Here is an 11,120-nt window from a genome sequence, read left to right on the forward strand (position 1 = left end):
AACGAACGGAACATATAGCTATAGCACGGAAGCCAAGAAATTTGGTGTCAGATGGGGCTCGTTGATAGAGTAGTAGTACTACTCCTACTAGTACCAAGTTTGTCCTCCTAATACTATATTACTTGTACTACCACTATACAACTAGTAGGTACGTGCACGGCACAACATCGTAGGAACAAAAAACGGGAAGATCTTGTTTTGCGTGATTTATCATTTTTTCAATCAACGTAGTATGAATAATATGATGTGGGGGGCACCCATGAAGCTTATGTGGCTTGGTTGCATGGCTACAAAAGGTTAGAGAAAAATAAATAGATAATGTGTTTAGAGTGCACTCCACTAAATAGATATACTTTGGATCCATTGCAACGGGCCGGCACATCTATATCTATACCCCCTATATAGTGTGTGAAAAACTTTTAAAGTTGGTCGTTGGATGAAGCTGATCCAACGGTACAAAGATGGCAAATCCGAGCACTACTGGCCATTGGATATCATCCACCAGATTCTGTCACATGTATAATCTAGAAGACTCCATGGTTGAACTTAATTCATGACTAACTTTGCCACAACTAAGCTTAGGCAAAGTCATTAGTTCTTCAAAATGAGAGCTACAAGTTGGCAAGCCTAAGGGAATCTTGCCACATTTTTTGTGTGTACGTCATGTGGGGCCTTAGTGTGGCTTGCCTAAGGTGTGGCTTGAACCAAACACTCACCTAAGTTAATCAAACTTGCCTAACCTTACATTCCACCAGATTTTGCCACATGTTAGAATCTAGAAAACTCCACATGTAGAAGCATAATGCACAAACCACCAGAATCTCATGCGTGCAATGCACGTGTACCTTACTAGTACTAGGTTTTTCTGGGCAACCAACAAATAATAAGATTTTTGAATAATATAAAGTGACTTATCAAAAAATAATTCCAGTTATTTAATAATTTTGATTCTTCTTTGAATGTACTTTTATGTGTCGAATTACTCAGTACAATATTCTTAGAACAAAAAACCCCTCTTATATATACAATAAAAAAAGTTTTGTTTGGTATACTGTGTGCTAAGTATTCTTTTGCTATCAATGAACTTTTCATAATTTTCATAATAAAATATGAGGATTCTATTATGAAAATTATGAAAAGTGGAGTATTCTTACAATAGGACTTACAACTTCTACCTATCTTCTCCAAAATCTTAAGGTTAGTAAATCTTATTAATAAAATCATAAAGTAGTTGGTAGTAGTAAGAAACAAATTCCAGTTTTGGCACGAGCTCATACTACGGGAGCACCACAAGGCCTGCTGCAGGAGTTACATTTCCTCTCGGGGCCCACGGGACCGAACTTCAGTGGCTTAGTGCCCGGCCTATGAGTCAATGACATGCGGACCTTAAATGCGGCTGGCCCACATGTCATTCTCATGGTGGTGGCGTGGTTCACGACTCACTCGTTCGAGATGAAACGGCCGGTGGTGGCGTGGCCGTGGCGAGGGTGCCACAGCTGGGCGTTGGGGCATTATGAGGCGTAGATGGCCACACCGGCTGGTACTACCTGTAGTACATAAGTACTCCAACTGAGGATTGATGCCCGAGATGAAATGTGTCACAGCCGCTGGATGAAAATTCGATGGTGCGGGAGTATGGATCGGAGCATAGCAGCGGAGCAGGCAAACCGCGTCCAATCGGGTGTGTATGTGGTAGAAAGTTGATGGTCGCCGTAGTTCTGCTGGCCCGTATGTCATGCACACAAAGGCATAGGAGCGGTGGGGCTGAGAGGGATGAGGGGCACGTCGGGGGGATGAGGATCCCCTAACGCGAAGAATCCTACCATTCTGTCACCGTCATGTGGGACCCATAAGCGTGGGTCCCACCTGTCAGCGAAGGAAAGGCAGGGCAAGGTGGTGATAGCCACGTTAGAGGATCCATGTCCACGTCGGGGGACGTCGTGCTGTGGGTTGGAGCGGCGTCGTGGGAATCGCATGTGGGTGTGGCAGTGGTAGAAACAAGAAACGTGATGGTCACCGTGGTTCAACTTCCATGGACAAGCTGTCATGTCTGCTGACACATGTATATCAAAACTAGAGTGTTTATATTTCAAGCACGTGAACAAGTATTATTCTACTACTTTGGATCCATTGCAACGCACGGGCCAGCACATTGGTAGTAGTAGTGTCCATCTCTATCTCTAGAGGCCTTCCCTTGTTCATCCTTTTCTCTCACAAGATAAACTACTCATACAAATGCATCTTGATGTTCCATGGAACGCACGAGGATGTTTCCTTGGGGGTCTCTCCAGCGCGGCGTGGCCATAGTTGCAAGTTGACGCCCCTTGAGATGCCGACGTTGAGGGGCACTCGGATTTCCTCCGATGAGCAGGTAAGATGAGTTTGATCATGTAGTAAATGCATTCTAAAGACTACTTCCGAGTCCATTTCCTAATTCTCCCCCTACCCACTGTTTCACAGGTTAGGCTCGGTGCGAGTGGAGATTGGCTTGCCTATGTACGGGAGGGAACCAACATCAATTTGCACAACATTTACAATGGTGACACCGTTCCCGTAGAACCTTTGTCCAACATTGGGATCAGCCATGCAACGGGCCACCGCATGAATTGGTACGATGGAACCACGGTGAGATTGAATAAGATAGCACGAACCTTGCACATGGCGGTCAAAGGCGGACCATGCTGTCTGCGGCCGATTTGTTGCCGTACGAGTACGAAGACGTTGTGCTCCTTTCTAACCGCATCTTCGCAGTGACAAACCAGGGGACTTATTTTGTATGGGACACATCCTACGATATACTCCCTCTCTCCCAGTTTATTTGTTTTGAATCTTTTCGTTTTATAAGTTTCAAATTCAAATTTAGAGCTCCCCATCACATATTGAGATTACAATTTCCATTAAATCGTTACGTGCATGTATAGTAAAGAAACAAATCTCGAGTTTGGCATGACTTCGTGCAGCGGTAGCACCACAAGCCCTGGCGTAGGAGTTACATTTCCCTCTCAGGGCCGTCGGGACTGAGCTTCAGCGCCTTACTACACCTACCTTTGATTCAATAACATGTGGACCCGATAGGTGACTGGTCCACATGTAATGCTCCCGAATGCAGAGGCCAGAGGGGCAGTGGGGCCAAGAGGGGTGAGCCGCAGGTCGGGGGACGTGTGGTGTCATGGGTTCGAGCAGCGTCATGGGAATCGCGTGTGGCTGTGGTAGAAACTTGATGCTCGCTGCATTTTAGGTGGCCCACATGTCATGCACACAAAGGCAGAGGGGCGGTGCGGCCGAGAGGGGTGAGGCGTACGTCGGGGGACGTGGTGCCGTGGGTTGGAGAGGCGTCGTTGGAATCGCGAGATGAAATGTGATGGTCGCCGTAGTTGAACTTCCATGGACAAGTTGTCATGTCTACAGACACATGCACTACATGCCGATCACTAGAAGGAGTAGCAGAGAAAGCTATATATGTGGATAAATATTTCCTTATAGTCAAGCGGACCCATCCTACTACTCTGTTCCAAAGACATGCACACCATGGAAATAGTCCATCTATATCAATATACACCAAGAGGGAATAATTTTTTTACAAGAGAGGAAATAGTTCAGCCATCTATAATGCCCTCCTGCTGGTGCAGCCTTTTCTTCTTCTTACTCTTCTTCTTGTTGTTGTTGTTGTTGTTGTTGTTGTTCTTGTTCTCATTTTCTGTGGGAGACGGCTTCGCAACAAGCTCTTTGGACCTTGCAGCTATCTCGATAATCACACGAGCATCGAGGGCAGCATATTTTATCCGCTCGTACGTCAAGGGATAATTCTCCCATCCAGACGACCTTAATGCCACCGTCTCGTCACCCTTCTGAAGATTTGTACCGAGCACAAAATTTGCTATGTCGAATAGGGATGGTGTTTGTTTATCACAATCTTCTACAGGAATTTTGATTTTGGTTTGTAGGTCAGCGATGCTTTTCAAATCAAGGTTGTACGGCTCCAGCTTCTGTTTGTTCCCTTTGATGGCTGCCCCACATAAGTATACGTCCTCCCGAGACAAGAAATCGTGAAGCTCACCTGGTATGGAGGGCGAGTGTATGATGTGGTACACCAAAACATCATCTTCGAGGCACAGCTAAAGGACGACGGCGCGTTGGATCTTCCTAGGGGCACGCTCTGTGTACTCTGCGTTGAGACCGATGACCCTCGTCTCTACCTTTTCGAGGGAGTTAGATACATTGTTGATCCACTGCCAAACAACCCTTGGGTGGACGGTGACGGTGGTAACTATGCTCATTGAGCCTTCGACGAGGACATGTTGGACGCTAAAAACCTACATCTCGATCTCTTTCACCATTCGGAACCGCTAGAACGGAGGGCTATGGTCTGGAGAATTAGGATTAGATGGCTAGTCTAACTGAAGTAGTAGATGATTATTTAAAGAGGTTAAAACAATGTGAACGCAGTGGGGTTTGGATGCAAATGAAGACGACGGGGAGGTGAAGAAGCCGAGGAAAATCGGTTCCCGATGGAGAAGTAAATGGGAGAAGTGGCGTGCAGGAAGTTGATTAGACGGCTAGGTAGACTAAACGAAAAGGCTATGCGGGTAGACTGATAAGTCGTACCTGTTCGTGTACGTGCCCATCCTTCCTGATAGGTGGGACCTATGCAAACAGTTAAAAAAATGTGTCGTAGCTTTTTTTGAGCGCGTGAGTGGGAGACACAACATTCTCTGGTTAAGGAATACTCCCTCCATTTAGGTGAGTATAAGTCACCTTATGAAAATCAGGTTTTCCCAAAATCTTTAGGCGTGGAGCATTAACTTCCTGCTCGATCCCCTCCCAGCCTCGTTAGCCAGCGTTCTCTTCCTCTGTTGCCACGTTCTACCTTTCCATTTTTCCTCTTCTCAAGTGTGGAACGATCTGCATGCCATCCTTGATGCACCAGAACGACCACTGCATGCATCGCGGCAGGGCGTTGATTGGGCATGCACGAGAATTTGGTTCTGCTCGCAATATAGATGATACCTGAACGATGAAGTGAACAGACATGCTAGCACGGGAGACCTATTTCCGCTATACAATACTAGAGTACTCATGTTCCTACTACTAGTAGTAGTAGTACAACTGTGGTACACTTGATGGTCAAAATACTATTCATCCGGTCCTCACAGTGAAGTGACAACACCCTGCGCCTGACACTAGTCCAGGCGGCGTGTTCGGGTTACCAAAGTCAGCCTTACCCTGTGCACTGTGCAGTCTGTCACCGCCGATGTACAGCACATTGGCGCCTCGCCTCGTCTCCCTCTCCCCTCCCATACCACCACTCCATCTCCATCTCCTTCTCCATCTCCGTCTCCATCTCACTGTTCCCCCGTGTACCGTCGCCTCACTCGCATTCCCCAGTACCACTAACTCCACCATGGCCGAACGCGAACCGCGCAGCATCCATATGAGCCGCGATTGGAGCAATCTCCCTAGTGACATCCTCGACCTCTGTTGTTTGTGTATGGATATGTTGAGCGCCCTGCGGCTGGCTGCATGCTCGAGGGACATGCACACGGCCATCATCAAAGCGAAGCCTAAGCTTTTCAAGACACCCTACATGCTGCTATCTGGTCTTGCGAGATTGGCTCACCATGATACGGAGGCATACATGATGCCCCTTGACTTCAATCCGATCTCCATTAGGCGAAACTTCTAGGTATGTAGCGGGTCACCGTACATCATTTCCCTCGACATCGATCCCATCACCAGCGCCCGAAACTTCTTGGCAGGTATGTACTGGGTCGGCATGAACTCCCACTGGATGGCTGCCTTTAGAGAAGACGGTAAAAAGTTGGTGCTCGTGAACTTCCAGACCTCCCATGAGATTATCCTTCCTCCGTTGGATTATATAGAGTATTACCATCGCGGTCCAAGTCATCTAGATTACCACGTCGGTTGGACAGACCTTGTTTTGCAGAAGATTGTAATCTGCCAAGTGCCCACACGACATGCGAATTACGCAGACTTCAAGCTAATTGCCTTGTTCGACCGTGGACTCGCCTATCTTTACGCCGGTGCCTTCTTTAGCTGGAGACAACTCAGCTCGCAGTGGATCATCGTCAAAGCTGATACACACTTCTGTGATGCTATTGAACACAATGGCATCATCTACGCGATCGACAAAGCAAATGGCACCACGTATTGCTGGAACGGCGCGTGTAAGTTGTTTCCGTATCATGTTAATGATGACGCCATGACACTGTTTGAACTTTTTGTGATGATTGGCATATCCTTGTTTGAGCAGAATTTGAGTAGAACTATGGCAATGTATTAGAGACGCTGTAAATCAGCTATATTTGGAATGAGTAATTCATGCAATTGTGACCATGTCATTATAGCCAATTTGTACCCTGAATAATCAAACGGTTAGGAATATATGGATATTATCTTATTTTACAGTAATCTATATACTACTACTAAATATGAGTGTGTATCAATGGCCAGGTTAGTTTCGTCATTTTCATGATGTAGAAACATGCACCACACTGTTGGTTTCATCTAACCATACATTAGGGAAGTAAATGTGCATATGGAGAACTCTATATTTGGAAGTAGTGAAATCCTGCAATGCTTATCATGTGTACATACCTATATTCGCCCTTCAACAATCAATGGCTAGAATAATATCCTCACAAAAAATTTGCCCACAGTACACGAGTATATAACAATGCATGGTCTGTTAGTTACCTTGAAGAATTTGTTTGTGAGGACAGAACATGATTACATAAAATGCATGACATGGTAGTTTCCTGTGAAGAATCGATTGCGAGATAACATGAGTATAACCATGCATGGTACTTCTATATTTTCGAACCCAATATACATTTCCCTGTATTTTCCTCCCAGTTCCAACAGAGACATATCAATGTTGTTTCTTGCATTATCCTACTCATACTCTGAACAATGTTGATCTTACATTAACAATGCCTGTCCTTTTTGATATGATGCAGTGTCCCTACAGTGACTGCCCTTTGTAATCACACCACCATTGCCAAAAACAGGGAAGCACAACTGGTTCCTCGCTCGATCAGACGACGGCAAAAGACTGATGATCATTCAGACACATGAGCCGGAAAAGTTATATTGCAAAAACCCCACTGTATACAAGCACCGTGTAATATGTGAGTATCCGGACAGTGGCTGTTACGTCTATGAGCAGGATACTAGCTTGTTGGGGCCTTTAGGATTTTTTAGTTGGAGGCGGGTAAACAGCCTTGGTTTACACTCTCTATTTCTCAGACTCAATTATCCGATTAACCAGGAGATCACCATTGGCAAGGACCTTGATGGCAGAGAGGCTCCGTTTGCTATGGAAAACTATGTCTACACGGTGAGCCCTAGGAGTTCAGGAGCAAACTCCCCTGATTGTCAACGATACAGCCTGCAGCCAAAAGAAGGTGAGAATGACAAAGGCATCCGGATCAACTTTGATCGTTGGATGTCTCAATTACGACAGACAGTGATGTGGTTCAAGCCTTCAGGTTTATAGGTAATTGGGCTGTTGCATCGAAAGGGTGGAGTACTGGTGTCTCCGGATCACTGGTCGCTGAAGCGGGGCTGCAAATTATGATGGTGTTGGACCATCTCTTCGAATGACTTTGTTGTCTTTGCTACTGGTTCTGGATGGGTAGTTCTTTCTTTTGTTATGCATATTCCTTGTCATTTGGTCATCCTCATCTATGTCACTCTTACTATGTACTAGTTGCTTCTGTTTAGAATGTCATTCTCGTCTGGATCACGAGAGTCTGAGCGCTGCAGATGGGTGCATTTTGGTGGTGTAGCAAGACTTCTTATGAACTATCATGTCTTGTTTTATGTCAATGGTAGTCACTAGTTAGTGTTTGAATGTTGTATATATCGTTGTTTCGAACTGTTTATTGTCTCGAACTACTGGTGGGCTAAATGAGGGCATCACCATTCTTCAGTGTTCAGAGTATATCTCCTTTTTCAAGTTATATAATTTGAGCTCAGTGTCTTTTTGATGATGTACACTTGTTTGGGCCAGTGAGGTGTCATTGAATATGGGCCGAGTAGTAATGCAATGCCAAACAGGTCAATTATGACTCTCAGGCCGGTCTCTCAAAAGATCCTAAAAAGGCCGGGCTCTCCAAAAAAGAAAGAATAAGGACTTCTAGGCCGACATGTGGGCGCCACCGGTGTTTTCGTGCACTTGCGCGCCTAGAGCATATTGGCGCGTGCTCGAAATTCATGCTACCTTTTCATCCCCAGTCTCCCGCCCCTGCCCCACCTCTGGAATCTCGATTCCTACTCCAGTTCCCCCAAATCCCCCTCCTGTACTCCTTGTACTCAAGCGCACTATCATGTCGCCGGTCAACGCGGATCTCCGAGCCGGAGATCCTGAGGTCCGTCCTGCCTTCGGTCGCTACATGCCGTCGCTCAACAGTGGCATGGCGGCGCTTGACGACCAGTTTGCCGGCAAAGTGCTGATGGTAACCATCAACGGCGACCGGCCTCCCGTCTCGCCGGACGACCTTGTCAAAGCTCTTGGCATTGCGCACGGCATCCAAATAAGTGACTTGCTTGTCGAAGTCTGTCCGCCACAGGCTGATTTCTTTGTCAGGTTCTGGACAACTTTCGACTGCAGTCGTGTGTTCGAATCTTCCCGGCGTTTGTTCTACGATGGCGCGCTGGTGAGCTTTGATCGGTGGCACCCAGGATGGGGCTCGGTGCCCTCTGAGCTTGAGTTTTTAACAAAGCTTACCTTCCACGGCATGCCTCGACGTGCTTGGAACAGCGAGTCCATGAACGAGCTTATAAACGACCTTGGAGGTGAGCTTGTAAGTATGTTTGTTCCTCCAGACAGCTGGGCTCTGACGGTTATGGCATGGATGAAGAAGCCATCCACCATACCGAAGGTGATTGGTGTTGAGATACCGGTGTAGGAACCGGGGTTGTACTATTCGTCGCCACCAAGGCCGCCGCGGACCACGTTAGGGATGTACCTGTATCGAGTGTTCGTGCATGTCGAAGAAGTGGTCAATCCATCAATCGAAGTCCTGCCGCCGCCGCTGGTGCTAGGGTCCGTTGACGACGTCCATTACAGGAGTCAATGTCAGACTTTCCCCGTGTTGCTTGGAACGATGGATGGCACAAGGCCTACTCCATCGCGCGACGGAGGCCACTGCTTCTTTGGGAGAAGAGGCAGGGCTGGCTGGCTGGATGTGCTCTAATTTGAGGTAACAACTGAATCTTGTCAGATACTAGTTAAATCCGAGCTATGGGTGTGAAGCACTGATATGCCAGTACATTTGATTATGACCTATTCTAATTTTGTACCTGAACTTTTTTTAGAAAGGGTTGTATGTCAACTTAATGTGCTAGCAGAACTTATTGTGTATTCTGTCTATTTTCTTTGCACAACATTCAAGATATTTCCCCGTCATTGATAAAGACGATGAACCATTAAGTACGAATTTGTTGGTTTCAATATAGCCCTACCCGTAGCGATCCACTGCTTCCATCCTGATTGTGCCGCCTGTGTGAAATTTTTGTATGCAAGTTCAGTGTGCTATGATGTTCTATATGATTGTGTCAACTATATAAATTTTTACTGAGCATCAGCAATGCATATGGCTAAAAGATGTATTTACGAGCATCGACCGATGGGTCTCTCTCTATCTCTCTCTCTCTCTCTCTCTCTCTCTCTCTCTCTCTCTCTCACACACACACACACACACACACACACACGTGCACACGCACAAGTGGGACCCATTGAATTATTTATTTGCTCGTGACAGCTTTTAATTAGGTTCCACTGTAATCTAACTTTTTTCTTAAGTTATTAATTGAGCTCAATGACTTCAAAAAGTTGTACAGAAGCCTTGTTTGGGCCTTTCCGGTGTCGCTGAATGTGGGATGAGTAGGAATGTTAGGTTGTACTGTACTACACAGGCCTTTTTTTCAACATCAGCAATGCAACTGGGCCGACAGTTGTACACAATATCCGGGTCAACTTGTTATTCTCCGCCCCGCTGGGCTGCAAACTTTCCTAGGAGGTATGCATTAGGCTTAACAAGAAAATGGACTTTAAGAAATAATAAATGGGATGTAATTATAATAACTGGGCAGTAACTCCAAACGTGTAATTAGTTTAAAAATATATTATTTTCAAATTTGAAAATTTTAATTTCATTACTTGTTGCGCGTGCAATATTTCGTTGGATTTTAATGTAATACAACTTTATTTTGAAATTATATTTAACCTAACTAGAAATTTCGGGTAAAAATATTTCAGATCCCATCAAAATGTGGGAATTTTTTTTGAATTCTGTTTTGAGCGGTTGTTTGAAATTATTAATCGTTGTCCTAGCTAGAAGTTGGGCTTTACTTTTAACAAACTGTAAATGGGTTGTAGTAAATTCCATTAGAATTAAAAAATGGGTTGTACATTCTTACAAATCGCAAATGGGCTATATGTTCTCTGCCAAATCCGAGATGTGGGCCTACTAAGTTGACGTGTACCAAGGGCTTTGTCAACTTAGTCAATATAAACGATTCTAGCTGCAGTGATCGTACGATGTCCATCCAACGGTCGTAGTGCTTCTTCAACCTCTGGCCTTCTTGCTCCAACCGCCCAAAGCAGCGCCGGTCGTGCCGCGTGCTCATGCCTCCCGTGGCCGACTGTGATGCCGCGGAGGCCTCACCGCCCCGTACTACTCCCACCGCTGGCCAGGCCATCCCTCTACTCACCCACACCCCCTGTTATTCTGGGGCGACGGCAGTCTCACACCGCAGCCGAACCAGTGAACCCTCGTACTCCTCTCTGCGCGGGCTTCCACTGCTGCGTCTTCCCCGGCTCCGCGTCGTCCCCTTCCTAGGCCTCGCCATCGTCCACCGCCCTGGTGCTCTCGGTGCGGCGTGGTCAACATGGTCAACGATCGACTTCCATTGGAAGAGTACTGTACGTGGAGAGGTTGACAGCTGGGTCCAGGCGGCCGCAAGGAATTGCCTTCTTATTACGCGCAAAATAATTATTCCTCCACCTGACAGCAGGGACCCATCGAACGGCCACCTTATTTCACGAAAAAAACGTTTCCCCCCTGACTGCTAGGGCCCACTGGACGGGCCATCGT

This window comes from Triticum dicoccoides, chromosome 3B (assembly GCF_002162155.2).
Source record: "Triticum dicoccoides isolate Atlit2015 ecotype Zavitan chromosome 3B, WEW_v2.0, whole genome shotgun sequence".
NCBI classification, from domain to species: domain Eukaryota; kingdom Viridiplantae; phylum Streptophyta; class Magnoliopsida; order Poales; family Poaceae; genus Triticum; species Triticum dicoccoides.